The following is a 12,707-nucleotide window of genomic DNA, read 5'->3' on the forward strand; positions in this document are numbered from 1 at the left end:
GGGAATAATATATTGTATAAGATTATATTAATCTTGGTGTTTTTTGTTTTTGTTTTTTTTTTTTGCTAACTCGTAGGAAGTACATGATTACGTTTTCAGTAACAAAATTCTCTATAGATGTGCTTAAATACAGAAGTACTTAATGACAATTTTTAGGTATATCATACTTCACTCAGATGACAGTATTTTATGTTAATAAAAATAAATTGATAAAGAAGCTAAGCAGACAAAAAAAAGTGATGTAAACATTTGCTGTTATAGTCCTTTTTCTACTTAGAAACTGGCAAATCTAGCTACTATGGTTTGGCTCAGTGTCCCCACCCAAATCTCATGTCGAATGTATTGGAGAAGGAGTCTGGTGGGAGGTGATTGGATCATGGGGGTGAATTTCCTCCTTGCTGTTCTCGTGAATGTGAGTAAGTTCTCACGACAACTGATGGTTTAAAAATGTGCGGAGCTTCCCCCTGCTCTCTTTCTCTCTCTCCCCTGCCACCATGTGAAGAAGGTCCTTGTTTCCTCTTCACCTTCCACCATGATTGTAAGTTTCCTGAGGCCTCTCAGTCATGCTTCCTGTTAAGCCTGTGGAACCGTGAGTCAGTTAAATCTGTGTTTTTCATAAATTACTTAGTCTCAGGTATTTATTTATAGCAGCATGAGAATGGACTAAGACACTAGCCAAGTCCAGTACTCTGAGATATAAAACTAGGCATGTGAGCACCAAGGCAGGAGTCAGAAGGTCTGAACCCAAGCCTGACCCCGCCACTTATTAGCTCAGTAATCTTTAGAAATTCTCTTGATTTTTCTGGTTCTTCGTGTTATAATCTGTGCAAAAAGGTGATTTAAAAGTATACTTATGTGCTAAAATTATTGATAAGGACCTTGAATTTTAAATTAAGTAATGTAAAATTGTTCAGGAAATGTTTGAATGATTATTTATAAAAATATATTTGATAGATTTCTTTGTCTTCCATTTTTTACCCCCAACCAAATTTTTTTCCTCTTGATAAAGACAATAGAGAGTGGATATATATTGAATTATATCAGTACATTTATACAACACAGAAATTCTGCAAAGGAAGTCATTACCATCATGTCCATTTCATAGAGAAAAGCAATGAGGCCTAACACTACTGACATTCCAGGAGTTAAGCAGTTTTATAAAGACAATATGGGAATTCATATTTTAGTGCTTCCTAAGTTTTAGCCCTATGGAAGCATGTTGCTTTTCCATTGGTTATTCATGTCTGTCTCCTTCACATGACCGTGAACCCTGTGAGGCACATTTTAAAATTTCACCCAGCATTTGTCTCAATGCTTGGGGCATCACGGTTACTCTTACTAAAGTTTGTGTAACTTGTTAGACATTGTTTTTGATACAAAGGAAAAATCAGCAGTGACCTGTGATCTGCAGACCTCTCCTGTCTTAAGAGCACAGCTGCCCAGTGGTTACACCAACTTTGGACATTGAGTGGGCAACAGCATGACAGATGGGAGCAATATGGAAAAAAGAAAGCTCAAAATTATGAGCTGTATGTGCTACTGTATTTCCTCATAGCTATTAATTTCCTTCCCTAATCCACTGAGTTAGCAATCTTAGATGCCGCTGGCCACCCGTTTACAGTTTTCCTGAGGACTTATCACTTAGTTTCTTTTTCCATGAGAACAGCAGATTATCTCAAGTGAAGATCTTGTTTGCTTTTTCAAGTTTTTCCTTGCACTGAGCTCACTCAGTGTCCTAGTTCTGCTGTCTGCTCTTTGTATTGTCTGCATGCCATTGTCATGCAGCAGCAGGGTTTTAGGAATTCCTAAACGTATAAATCCCCAACATTAAAAGGCAGATATTTTACAAATAAGTTCATCATGATATAATAGTCACTAGAGATAATAGATTCACAGAGGCCCTTTCATGTTAATTTCCTTCTGCTCGCAAATGTAAGAAACATCAGCTGGGGCTGATTTTAGAATTATTATCCCATCGCTTACTGACGAAGAGTTTGGCCACTTACACTATCAGCGCATAATGAGCTAATATATATGAAAATGCGTAGTGTAGTGTTTGACACATGATCGATTTCCTTCTTTCCTAGTCACAGGCTTGTCACTTAGATTTTGTCCCTTCCTATGAATATTACCCACTGTTTATGTAAACATTTTTTTAAAAGTTTGTATCTTTCCAGACTTTGTTAGTGGCTAGAAACCACATGTATAAAGTTTTCCATCTATCGATTTGTCATACTTACATTTATTTGGTCTGAATTTCATACTTTTACTTTAGTGTCAAATCATCAAGTGCCTTCGAGTTCTATTATAAGGATTTATCCATACTGTCAAAGCTAGTCATACTGTTAAAGATCAAATCTGCTACTAACGATAACCAAGATTTTGAGTTCTAATCCTGATAAACATAATAAAATAGAGTAAGACATACAAACACATTGAAAAATTTTAAAGTGTAATAGATTACAAAGTTTCACACTACAACTTAACTGGCATGGTAGAGAAGGGACATTGAAGTATAATTTAAATTTCAATTATTTGAAGACCAACCAATTTATGTGGATAAATTGCCTTAGAAAGGGACACTACTCATAAAAGTGGGATTTTGTCTCCCAGACAATTTTACTATAACTCTTAGTGTGTTAGTCGATTTCTTGGTTACGGTAATTTAGAAAAATAGCAAGTGCCCAGTAGTGAAACCAAAATTTCAACATTGATGTTTTTGAAAGACGTCTCATAAGAACACAGTGAACATAAAGCTAGATATATTGTAGACCCAAAGAATTTGCTGCCTCTTTTCTACTCATTCTCTTACTCTTGGTGTGATTGTTTTTTTTTTTTTAATTTCATCATTCAACCTCACCTATATGTATAATCCCCACTCTGTAGGCTGAGAATCCATTCTACTCCGCAGTGTTCACCCATGCCTAGTAACAGATATGCTCAGTAAACAACATTCTGCGTCACTTGTTCCCATGCAACATTTTTTACAAACAGAAAAATCCCATGAACCGTTACCGAAAGATCAAGTGTGTAGTGAAAAATAAGAATTCTCCTTTCTGATATCCAGAGGCAGGCAGTAGGAAATATAAAAGATGTACATAAAAAAATACAAAGTACTTGGAAGCATGAGATATTTCACAAATCTGTTTCTGTTACCATCTCTATATTTTTTTTTTAATTTATTTATTATTTTTAAATAGCTACATTTTTTATGAAGTCATTCTTAGAGACACTCTCATGAGAAATACTCTTTGTTTTTCATATTCAAATGAGAATTATTTTTTCCTCCACAGAGCACAACCATTTATTGTCTTTGCAATAATCGGATATCTGACAAATTCTTTGGGCCCATTGCACAGATGTAGGCAATAAAACATTGAAAGACTGTAACTAGGTCAGGCTCAGAGGTGATACTAGTTACTGAAATTCACTTTTATAATTCCCTATTTTATGAAATAAGTCTTTGGGAGAAGCCGCCTTGATGTGGCATATATCATATCACACTGTTTTGACAGGAAGGGAAACATATCTAAATTAAATCACTGCCATAGTCAAACCTACTAGAAATGCTTTGTCAGCAATGACAAAGTTTTCATATTTGATTTAAGTTATAAAATTGCAGAATTTCAAGCTGAAAGGGACCACAGAGGTAATGTAATCCACCTCATCATTTCCCAAATGAGGAGACTGTTTCACAAAGAAGTGATGCAAATTACCCAAGTAGATACTGTAAATATTTTAAATATTTTACACAAACCCATAATTTTATACATGGTTAAAGTGACATAATTTTATACATGGGTAAGCCAGAGAGAATAAGTGACTCCTTCAATGCTGCCTGAGTGATTAGAAGGCAAAAGAATCTAGATCTCCAGAACATTAGTCTTAGGCTTTTATTTAAATGTTTATTTCCTTTGTGCCAGATAATTTACCAAGTACCTTACCAACATTATCTCCATTAATCCTCATAAAAACACTATGGTAAGTACTATTATTATTCAAGAAGGAACCTGAGACTTATTGAAATTAAATGACTTCCATGGATCAGAGCCAGGACTCAAAGCCAGGTCTGTCTTAATAGAAAGCTCTCCACAAGCATGCCCAAATAACATAAAATGTGAGCTACATATGTGATTTTTAAAATATTTTGTTTTAAGCATATTTTAAAAAGTGAAAAAAAGACACAAGTGAAAATTTCATTTTAATAATACATTCCATTTAATCCAATGTCTAAGATATTATTTCAGCATACAGTAAATATAAAAAATTATTATATCACATTCTTTTCTTTGAACCGTTTGCTTATGTTACATCTCAATTTAAACAAACCACATTTCAAGTGTTCAGTAGGCAGATCTGGTTAGTAGCTACCATATTGGACAGTGTAACTCCAGATGCTTATGTTCAGTTGTCCATCAACACTAGTTTAACTACATGAATGTTGATGCAACTTCAGGACAAATTATCAATCAGACTTTATTTTGTTGTATTTAGCTCTCGCCTGGATATCACATTCAATATTGCACTGCCTGGTCCAAGGCAGATCACACTAATCTGTGATCGCTTGCCTGCATCTCCCAATGAACTACTTTCATTGTTACTGTATGTACAATGAAAGGCCACCAGGAAAAAACAAAAACAAAAACTTGACCTAAGGCTCAGACATTCTCTGTCCTCACAGAAGAGAACCCCATCCCAAGAAAAGCCTCTATGAAGTAAGTGCCATATCAAAGGAACCAGTTCAGTATCAAGAAATTCAAAAATACAGGTAGTTTTTACGTACCTTAATTCTGCTGGCTCTGCTCTCAAAGTGCCCCTTTTACCAGATAACAAGCAGTAGATGTGTTTTGACTCGGATCGTTTTCCAACTTTTGAAGAATGTTGCAACCCATTTAGATGAAGGGGGAGGGGCTCGGCATTAAGCTTATGTTGAGCATCCATCTCCACCTCATTTCTCAAACTTTGGACAGCAGTTAACATCACCAGCTGACAATGCTTGTTCTCATTCAACACCATTTGCAACACTGGGAAGCCATATACATAATGAGAAGAAACAGGAAGATTGTTGGGAAGCCCACTAATAAATGAGAATATATAAGGTACAAAGTGAGGAAAGATAATTTTGTGAGCCAAATCTGTAAGTAATGAAAAATAACTATTTCATAAACTCCATGAGCTCATATTTCTGCATTATCTAATTCCTATTACTTTCCAAAACCTGTAATTTATTCATGTAAATCTAAGCACTGTGTTTTACTGACAAGAAAGGCTAAAGAGACCGGGAACTGTTCTAAAATTTCCACATTTAAGAATGAAGTACAGTATCTGCCATTGATCTGCCTTTTTTATTATTATTATACGTTAAGTTCTGGGATACATGTGTAGAACATGCAGGTTTGTTATACAGGTATACACGTGCCATGGTGGTTTGCTGCACCCATCAACCCATCACCTACATTAGGTATTTCTCCTAATGCTATTCCTCTCCTAGACCCTCACCCCCCGACAGTCCCCTGTGTGTGATGTTGCCCTCCCTGTGTCCTTGTGTTCTCATTGTTCAACTCCCACTTATGAGTGAGAATATGCGATGCTTGGTTTTCTGTTCCTGTGTTAGTTTGCTGAAAATGATGGTTTCCAGCTTCATCCATGTCCCTGAAAACGACATGAACTCATCTTTGTGTGGTTGCATAGTACCCCATGGTGTCTATGTGCCACATTTTCCGTATCCAGTCTATCGATGGGCATTTGGGTGGGTTGCAAGTCTTTACTATTCTGAACAGTAAACATATGTGTGCATGTGTCTTTATAGTAGAATGATTTATAATCCTTTGGGTATATACCCAGTAATGGGATCGCCGCACTGTATTCCACAATGGTTGAACTAATTTACATTCTCACCAACAGTGTAAAACCATTCCTATTTCTCAACATCTTCTCCAGCATCTGTTGTTTCCCAACTTTTGAATGATCACCTTTCTAACTGGAATGAGATGCTATCTCATTATGGTTTTGATTTGCATTTCTCTAATGATCAGTGATGATGAGCTTTTTTTCTTGTTTGTTGGCCACATAAATGTCTTCTTTTGAGAAGTCTCTGTTCACATCCTTCACCTACTTTTGGATGAGGTTTTTTTCCTTGTAAATTTAAGTTTCTTGTAGATTTTGGATATTAGCCCTTTATCAGATGGATAGATCGCAAAAATTTTCTCCCATTATGTAGGTTGCCTGTTCACTCTGATGGTAGTTTCTTTTGCTGTGCAGAAGAAGCTTTTTAGTTTAATTAGATCCCATTTGTCAATTTTGGCCTTTATTGCCATTGCTTTTGGTGTTTTAGTCATGAAGTCTTTGCCCATGCCCATTTCCTGAATGGTATTGCCTAGGTTTTCTTCTAGGGTTTTTATGGTTTTAGGTCTTATGTTTAAGTCGTTAATCCATCTTCAGTTAATTTTTGTACAAGGTGTAAAGGGGTCCAGTTTCAGTTTTCTGCATATGGCTAGCCAGTTTTCCCAACACCATTTATTAAATAGATGTTGAGACAGGCAGAAGGGAAAAGCGACGAGAGTGCAGGGAATGCTGGGAGACTCCCAAGAATGCCTCTCCCATACCAGAAGCCCCCAGGGCTGTCCCAGATGGACTGTGATGCCTCAGGCTTTTTTAGCAGGTTGCCTGGGTATCTAACAGAAGACCCCCACAAGCGAAAGTGTGGCCGCAGGGTGGCCTGGGTGGGCCGCAGGGACTCGGGTACGTTGAGGCAGGCAGAGGGGGGAGGCGGCAAGACCACTTTGTCAGGTTTGTCAAAGATCAGACTGTTTTAGATGTGTGGCGTTATTTCTGAGACCTCTGTTCTGTTCCATTGGTCTATGTATCTGTTTTGGTACCAGTACCATGCTGTTTTGGTTACTGTAGCCTTGTAGTATACTTTGAAGTCAGGTAGTGTGATGCCTCCAGCTTTGTTCTTTTTGCTTAGAATTGTCTTGGCTATGTGGGCTCTGTTTTGGTTCCACATGGAATTTATAGTAGATTTTTTCTAATTCTGTGAAGAACGTCAGTGGTAGCTTAATGGGGATAGTATTAAATCTATAAACTACTTTTGGCAGTATGGCCATTTTCATGATATTGACTCTTCTATACACGAGCATGGAATGTTTTTCCATTTGTTTGTGTACTCTTATTTTGTTGAGCAGTGGTTTGTAGTTCTCTTTGAAGAGATTCTTCACATCCCTTGTAAGTTGGTTTCCTAGGTATTTTATTCTCTTTGTAGCAATTGTGAATGGGAGTTCACTCACGATTTGGCTCTCTCTTTGTCTATTATTGGTGTATAGGAATGCTTGTGATTTTTGCACATTGATTTTGTATCCTGAGACTTTACTGAAGTTGCATATCAGCTTAAGGAGATTTTGGGCTGAGATGATGGGGTTTTCTAAATATACAATCATGTCGTCTGCAAACAAAGACAATTTGACTTCCTCTCTTCCTAATTGAATACCTTTATTTCTTTCTTCTGCCTAATTGCCCTGGCCAGAACTTCCAATGCTACGTTGAATAGGAGAGGTGAGAGAGGGCATCCTTGTCTTGTGCAGATTTTCAAAGGGAATGCTTCCAGCCTTTGCTCATTCAGTATGATATTGGCTGTGGGTTTGTCATAAATAGCTCTTATTATTTTGAGATACATTCCATTAATACCTAGTTTATTGAGAGTTTTTAGCATGAAGTGGTGTTGAACTTTGTCAAAGGCCTTTTCTGCATCTATTGAGATAATCATGGTTTTTGTGATTGGTTTTGTTTATGTGATGGATTACATTTATCGATTTGCATATGCTGAACCAGCCTTGCATCTCTGGGATGAGGCAGAGTTGATTGTGGTGAATAATCTTTTTGATGTGCTGCTGGATTCGGTTTGCCAGTATTTTACTGAGGATTTTTGCATCGATGTTTATCAGGGATATTGGCCTGAAATTTTCTTTTCTTGTTGTGTCTCTGCCGGGTTTTGGTATCAGGATGATGCTGGCCTCATAACATGAGTTAGAGAGGAGTCCCTCTTTTTCTATTGTTTGGAATAGTTTCAGAAGGAATGGTAGCAGCTCATCTTTGTACCTCTGGTAGAATTCAGCTGTGAATCTGTCTTGTCCCAGGTTTTTTTTGCTTGGCAGACTATTAATTACTGCCCCAATTTCAGAACTTGTTATTGGTCTATTCAGGGATTCGACTTCTTCCTGGTTTAGTCTTAGGCAGGTATATGTGTCCAGGAATGTATCCATTTCTTCTAGATTTTGTAGTTTGTTTGCATAGACGTGTTTATAGTATTCTCTGATAGTAGTTTGTATTTCTGTGGGATCAGTGGTGATATCCCCCTTATCATTTTTTTTATTGTGTCTATTTGATTATTCTGTGTTTTCTTTTTTATTACTCTGGCTAGCAGTCTATTTTTTTTTTTTTTTTCAAAAAAAAAAAAATCTTATCAAAAAGCCAGCTGCTGTATTCATTGGTATTTTGAAGGGCTTTTTGTGTCTCTTTGTCCTTCAGTTCTGCCCTGATCTTAGGTATTTCTTGTCTTCTGGTAGCTTTTGAATTTGTTTGCTCTTGCTTCTCTAGTTCCTTTAATTGTGATGTGAGGGTGTCTATTTCAGATCTTTCCACTTTCTCCTGAGGTTATTTAGGGTGACAGATTTCCCTCTAAACACTGTTTCAGCTGTGTCCTAGAGATTCTGGGACAAAGACACAACGTATGTCTTTGTTCTCATTGCTTTGAAAGAACTTACTTATTCCTGCTGCCTTCATTTTGTTATTAACCCAGTAGTCATTCAGGAGCACGTTGTTTAGTTTCCATGTAGTTGTGCAGTTTTGAGTGAGTTGCTTAATCCTGAGTTCTAATTTGATTGCACTGTGGTCTGAGAGACTCTGTATTATGATTTCCATTCTTTTGCATTTGCTGAGGAGCGTTTTACTTCCAATTATGTGGTCAATTTTAGAATAAGTGTGATGTGGTGCTAAGAAGAATCCATATATTCTGTTGATTTGGGGTAGAGAGTTCTGTAGATATCTATTAGATCTGCTTGGTCCAGAGCTGAGTTAATTTTACGTCTCATTGACCTGTCTAATATTGCCAGTGGGGTGTTAAAGTCTCCCACTATTATTGTGTGGGAGTCGAAGTCTCTTTGTAGGTCTCTAAGAACTTGCTTTATGAATCTGGGTGCTCCTGTATTGGGTGCATATGTATTTAAGATAGTTAGCTCTTCTTGTTGCATTGATCCCTTTACATTATATAATGTCCTTCTTTGTCTTTTTTTATCTTTGTTGGTTTAAAATCTGTTTTATCGGAGACTAGGATTGCAACCCCTGCTTTTTTTTGCTTTCCATTTGTGTGGTAAATATTCCTGCATCTCTTTATTTTGAGCTTATGTGTGTCCTTGCATGTGAGATGGGTCTCCTGAATACAGCACACCAATGGGTCTTGACTCTTTATCCAGTTTGCCAGTCTGTGTCTTTTAATTCGGGCATTTAGTCCATTTACATTTAAGGTTAATTTAACATTGTTATGTGTGAATTTGATCCTGTCATTATGATATTGGCTGGTTATTTTGCCCATTAGTTGATGCACTTTTTTCATAGTATTGATGGTCGTTACAATTTGGTATGCTTTTGCAGTGGCTGGTACCAGTTTTTCCTTTCCATATTTAGTGCTTCCATCAGGAGCTCTTGTAAGGCAGGCCTGGTGGTGACAAAATCTCTCAGCATTTGCTTGTCTGTAAAGGATTTTATTTCTCCTTCACTGATGAAGCTTAGTTTGGCTGGATATGAGATTCTGGGTTGAAAATTCTTTTCTTTAAGAATGTTGAATATTGGCCCCCACTCTCTTCTGGCTTGTAGGGTTTCTGCAGAGAGATCTGCTATTAGTTTGATGGGCTTCCCTTTGTGGGTAACTTGACCTTTCTCTCTGGCTGCCCTTAACGTAGTTTCCTTCATTTCAACCTTGGTGAATCTGACAATTATGTGTTTTGGGGTTGCTCATCTCAAGAAGTATCTTTGTGGTATTGTCTGTATTTCCAGAATTTGAATGTTGGCCTGTCTTGCTAGGTTGGGAAAGTTCTCCTGGATAATATTCTTAAGATTGTTTTCCAACTTGGTTCCATTGTCCCTGTCACTTTCAGGTATACCAATCAAGCGTAGATTTGGTCTTTTCACACAGTCCCATGTTTCTTGGAGCCTTTGTTCATTCCTTTTCATTCTTTTTTCTCTCATCTTGTCTTCTTGCTTTATTTCAGTAAGTTGATCTTCAGTCTTTGATGTCTTTTCTTCCACTTGCACAATTCAGCTATGGATACTTGTGTATGCTTCAGGAAGTTCTGATGCTGTGTTTTTCAGCTCCATCAGGTCATTTACGTTCTTCTCTAAACTGGTTATTCTAGTTAGCAATTCCACTAACCTTTTATCAAAGTTCTTAACTTCCTTGCATTGGGTTAGTTAGAACATGCTCCTTTAGCTCAGGTAAGTTTGTTATTACCCACCTTCTGAAGCCTACTTCTATCAATTCATCAAACTCATTCTCCATCCAGTTTTGTTCCCTTGCTGGCGAGTAGTTGTGATCCTTTGGATGAGAAGAGATGTTCTGGTTTTTGGAATTTTCAGTCTTTTTGTGCTGGTTTTTCCTCATCTTCGTGGATTTATCTACCTTTGGTTTTTGATGTTGGTGACCTTCAGATGGGGTTTTTGTGTGGACAGCCTTTTTGCTGATCTTGATGCTATTCATTTCTGTTTGTTAGTTTTCCTTATAACACTCAGGCCCCTCTGCTGCAGGTCTGCTGGAGTTTGCTGGAGGTCCACTCCAGACCCTGTTTGCCTGGGTATCACCAGCAGAGGCTGCAGAACAGCAAAGATTGCTTCCTGTTCCTTCCTCTGGAAGCTTTGTCCCAGAGGGGCATCCGCCAGATTCCCGCCAGTGCTCTCTTATATGAGGTCTCTGTCAACGCCTGCTGGGAGGTGTCTCCCAGTCAGGAGGCACAGGGGTCAGGAACCCACTTGAGGAGGTAGTCTGTCCCTTAGCACAGCTGTGCTGGGAGATCCACTGCTGTCTTCAGAGCCGACAGGCAGGAACATTTAAATCTGCTGAAATTGTGCCCACAGCCGCCCCTTTCCCCAGGTGCTCTGTCCCAGGGATATGGGAGTTTTGTCTATAAGCCCCAGACTGTGGCTGCTGCCTTTCTTTCAGAGATACCCTGCCCAGAGAGGAGGAATCTAGAGAGGCAGTCTAGCTACAGCCACTTTGCCAAGCTGCAGCAGGCTCCACCCAGTTTGAACTTCCCAGCGGCTTTGTTTACACTGTGAGGGGAAAACCACCTACTCAAGCCTCAGTAATGGTGCATGCCCCTCCCCCTACCAAGCTCGAGTGTCGCAGGTCAACTTCAGACTGCTGTGCTGGCTCTGAGAATTTCAAGCCAATTGGATCTTAGCTTCCTGGGCTCCATGGGGATGGGATCTGCTGAGCTAGACCACTTGGCTCCCTGGCTTCAGCCCCCTTTCCAGGGGAGTAAATAGTGGATGGTTCTGTCTCACTGGTGTTCCAGGTGCCACTTGGTGGTGAAAAAAATTCCAGCTAGCTCAGTGTCTGCCCAAATGGCTGCCCAGTTTTGTGCTTGAAACCCAGGGCCCTGGTGGTGTAGGCACTTGAGGGAATATCCTGGTCTAAAGGTTGTGAAGACCATGGGAAAAGCATACTATCTGGGCTAGAATGCACCATTCCTCATGGCACAGTCCCTAATGGCTTCCCTTAGCTAGGGGAGGGAGTTCCCTGACCCCTTGTGATGCCCTGGTAAGGCGATGGCCCCCCGCCCCCCCGCTTAGGCTTACCCTCCTTAGGCTGCACCTACTATCTAACCAGTCCCAATGAGATGAGCTGGGTACCTCAGCTGGAAATGCAGAAATCTCCTGCCTTCTGCGTTGATCTCGCTGGGAGCAGCAGACTGGAGCTGTTCCTATTCGGCCATCTTGCCAGCCACACCCCTGATCTGCCTTTTTGAAATATTGTGTTTTTATGAGCTCCTTTTGACATATTTCTGTAATATTAAAGAGTTCAGTGCAACCTACACTTAAATATGTTAATAAGAAATAAAATGTATTAAAATGAATACATTTACATCACACCCGTTTCTAATATCCATAATCTATTTTCTTCTACATAGAGCAGCAGTCATTTGAAATTTAACATATTAATCATAAAGACATTTGTTTTTCCATTTTGTTAACTTTTTGTCACATGCTTTTGTCACTGACCATATTATAGAACAAATGAGAAGAATTTAAAACAATAGGCACAGTACCTCCCTTGAAAACATACATGATTTAAATTCTTTCTTGGGGAGACCAGACAAACAAGATAAATTACTGCATGACTCCAGTAATTGCCAAAGTAAGTAGAAGAGAAGCAAACAGAAAAACCGTGCTAATTGATTGAAGAAAGGGGGATAATAAATCTGAGATAGCCACCTGGGAGAGTTTTAAGCCTAGCAAAGTATGGCTCAATAAAAAAACAAAAAAATGTTTAATAAAAAAAAATGTTAAAGGAAAACCACTGGGTGACATGAAGAGGGGATTGCACTGAATTTAGGTTACAAGACAAGGCATTGAATTTTAGATGCTGAAGACAGAAAGACATAGAGAAATGAAAACCAGAAAGACATAGAGAAATGGGAACTATGAAAACAACCTGGGAC

General features: G+C 38.6%; 1 long non-coding RNA gene across 1 annotated transcript in view; it reads left to right on the forward strand.

Moving 5' to 3' along the window:
• The window catches only part of LOC116275875, a 254,134-nt gene that overhangs the window by 57,090 nt on the left and 184,337 nt on the right, over positions 1-12,707 (forward strand). The window lies entirely within an intron of this gene.

The sequence above is a fragment of the Papio anubis genome, chromosome 7, assembly GCF_008728515.1.
Source record: "Papio anubis isolate 15944 chromosome 7, Panubis1.0, whole genome shotgun sequence".
Classification (NCBI taxonomy): Eukaryota; Metazoa; Chordata; class Mammalia; order Primates; family Cercopithecidae; genus Papio; species Papio anubis.